Genomic DNA, 3,780 nt, shown 5'->3' on the forward strand with positions numbered 1-3,780 from the left:
CATCTTTTCAAAACAAGAGTTAAATGATGCAAACAAGTATTAAATGAATTGCCAAAGATAGAAAAATCATCCATGAAGACTTCTAAAAATTTTTCAACCATATCCGAAAAAATGGAAAGCATACACCTCTGAAATGTGGCTGGGGCGTTGCATAGCCCAAAGGGCATCCTCCTGTATGCAAAAACTCCAAATGGACATGTGAAGGCAGTCTTCTCTTGGTCCTTGGGGTCCACCACGATTTGATTATACCCAGAATATCCGTCCAAAAAGCAATAATAGGCATGGCCGGCCAATCTTTCCAGTATCTGATCAATGAATGGGAGAGGAAAATGATATTTCCTTGTGGCATCGTTCAATCGTCTATAATCTATGCACATCCTCCACCCAGTCACCGTTCTAGTAGGGATCAACTCATTCTTCTCATTGGTGATGACCGTCATTCCTCCTTTTTCTGGTACAACTTGAACCAGGCTCACCCATGAACTGTCAGAGATTGGAAAAATTATTCCAGCATTCTATAACTTCATAACTTCTTTTTGAACTACCTCCTTCATGGCTGGGTTGAGTCTTCTTTGGGGTTGAACCACAGGCTTTGATTCTTCTTCCAGCAAAATTTTATGCATACAAATGGCTGGGCTAATGCCTTTGATATCGTCAATTGTCCAACCCAAGGCTGCTTTGTGAGCTTTCAACACTTCAATCAGCCTTATTTCTTCTTCCCTATTCAAGGATGAGTTAATGATCACTAGCAGGGTCTCTTCTTCTCCCAGGAACACATACTTGAGGTGAAGGGGAAGAGGTTTCAACTCCTGTTTTGGCTTTTCTTTTTCCTTGTCTTCACTGGAGATTTCTACTACTTCTTCTTCCCGTTGCTCATGACAAGTGGCTTCTAGCATCTCCTCCACCAAACTTTCTATCATATCCACCTTCATGTAGTTTTCTTGTTCAGGGGGATGTTGCATTGATTTGAATACATTGATGACCATTTTCTCATTATGTACCCTGAAAATCATCTCTCCCTTTTCTACATCAATAACGGCTCGGGCTGTGGCTAAAAATGGCCTTTCCAGGATGATTGAATTGTTTCCTTCCTCTTCTGTGTCCAGAATTACAAAGTCTGCAGGGAAGATAAACTCCCCAACCTTCACTAACAAGTTTTCCACAATGCCATTGGGTGTCTTAATTGATCTGTCAGCCATCACCAAAGACATCCTGGTAGGTTTGAGTTCTTCTATGGCAAGCTTTTTCATCATTGATAATGGCATCAAATTGATGCTAGCACCAAGGTCACAGAGAGCTTTGTCTAGGGTCATTTTGCCTATGGTACACGAAACTATAAAGCTCCCTGGGTCTTTGAGCTTTGGTGGGATACCTCCTTGAATCACAGCACTACATTCTTCAGTGAGAAGTATAGTTTCATTAACTTGCCAACTCCTCTTCTTGTTGATAAGTTCTTTCAAAAACTTTGCATATAAGGGCATCTGCTCAAGTGCTTCAGCTAAAGGAATATTGATCTCTAACTTCTTGAAGACTTCAAGAAATTTTGGGAAGTGTTGGTCCTTAGTCTCCTTGTTGAACCTTTGAGGATATGGCAATGGAGGTGTGAAGTTCACTCCCTGCCTTTGTTCCTTGGTTGGCTCTCTTATTGCTTCCTTCTCTTTCCTTAATTCCCTTTCTTTGAGCTCCTCTGAGGTCTGCTTGCCTACTGTTACCTCTTTATCATTGGGTGCCTCTTCTTCAGCTTGTTTCTTGTCACTTTCCTTTGGCTTCTTAGTTGCCTCTTCGTTCTTCACCAGGATCTTTCCACTCCTTAGCTTTATTGCCTTGCACTCCTCTTTAGGATTAGGAATGCTGTCACTTGGTAGTGAGCTTGATGGCCTTTCAATGGTGATCTTCTTGGAGAGTTGTGCAATTTTCCTTTCCATATTTTTCATGGAGGCTTCCTGGTTCCTTAATGTCATCTCTTGGTGCTTCATCATTTTTTCCATTAAGAGCTCCAAGTTGTTAATCCTCTGAGAGTCTTGTGAGATTGGTTGATTGTGGGGTATTGAGGGTTGAGAGTAAGTGTTTTAGTTTGAAACTTGGTTATTGGATGGATGATGGTTAGAGTTGGGGTAGGTGTTTTGTGATTTTCTGTATGTATTTTGGTTATTGTTTTGCTGGTTGTTGTGGTTTGTGTTTTTCCAACCGTTTTGGTCTGAGTTTCTTTGCCATGGTTGTTGAGTTTGGTTTTGATTGTCTCCCCATCTGAAGTTGGGGTGGTTCTTCCATGAGGGGTTGTAAGTATCACCATAGACTTCATTTGGCCCAGAATTTTGGTTATGCATGTACTGGACTTGTTCTTGCTGTTGCTCCTCTTGAGTTTTTTCATTTTACCCCCATGTGGTTGATGGTTAGCTTGTGTTGATTGCTGCAACTTGGAGGCTATCAATCCTCTTAGCCATTTGCTCAAATTGTTGTTGAATTTGCTGCTGCATCATTTTATTTTGAGCCAGGATTGAGTCCACTCCTTCCAACTCCATCACTCCTTTCCTTTGCGATGGTTGGCGTTGCCTTTGGTGAGCAAAGAAGTATTAATTGTTAGCAACCATATCAATGAGATTTTAGGCTTCCTCTGCAGTTTTCATGAGTTGCACAGAACCTCCTGCTGAATGATCTAAGGCCTCTTGAGATTTCAGTGTCAAGCCTTCATAAAAATTTTGCAATCTCTCCCATTCATTGAACATTCCAGGAGGACATTTCCTGATTAGAGCCTTGTATCATTCCCATGCCTCATACAAAGTTTCAGCATCCATTTGTGTGAATGTTTGGACCTCAGTCTTCAATCTAATAACCCTCTGAGGTGGGTAAAATTTGGCAAAAAACTTGCTCACTAAATCATCCCAGTTGTCTATGCTGTCCCTTGGAAAGGATTCCAACCATTGAGTAGCTTTGTCTCTGAGAGAGAATGGAAATAATAGCAGCTTGTAGATGTCCGGATGCACTCCATTGGTTTTGACAGTGTCACAAATCCTCAAGAAAGTAGACAAGTATTGATTTGGATCTTCCAGTGGTCCTCCTTCATAAGAACAATTGTTTTGAACCAAGGTGATGAGTTGTGGCTTTAGTTCAAAGTTATTTGCATTAACATTTGGGGTAAGAATGCTACTCCCACAATGTCTAGGATTTGCAAATGTATAGGAAGCCAACACTCTCCTCTGTGGTGGATTGTTGTTGTTATTGGCTCCTCCTCCTTGTGGATTTGGTTGATTAATTTGACTGTTCTTCCATCTCATGGAATTCTTCTTCAGACTCTTCTTCTCCCACAATGTTTTTCCCTCTTTCAGCTCTTCTTAACCTTCTAAGAGTTCTCTCGTCTTGTTCACAAAAAGTGGGTATAACTCTCCTTGTACCTGACATACAATCAAAACAAGAAGAATCACACAAAACCCATTGCTGGAATGAAATTTTAGTTAGCTTAAGCAAAAATTCAAACAGTTAGTGTTAAACAGGAAAGTAGAGGATGAATTGAATTGAAGTAGGTCTCAAACAGAAAAGTGAAAATGCTTGAAGAGTTTAAAAATAGAAAGTGACTGGTGCTTAATTTGCAGCAATGTAAAAGATGGTTGAAGATCTCAGGGGTGGAAGAGACTAGATAACAAGTCTAGATCTCAAATCCTTCCTTGATCCAACAAGTACAATTGCAACGGAAGTAAAGAAAAGTAAATTGCAGAAAGAGTAGAAGAATGAAATAGTAAACAGAATTTGAATTTCAATTCTGCAGAAAAAGTAAACAAGAGA

The sequence above is a fragment of the Arachis ipaensis genome, chromosome B06 (genome assembly GCF_000816755.2).
Source record: "Arachis ipaensis cultivar K30076 chromosome B06, Araip1.1, whole genome shotgun sequence".
Classification (NCBI taxonomy): domain Eukaryota; kingdom Viridiplantae; phylum Streptophyta; class Magnoliopsida; order Fabales; family Fabaceae; genus Arachis; species Arachis ipaensis.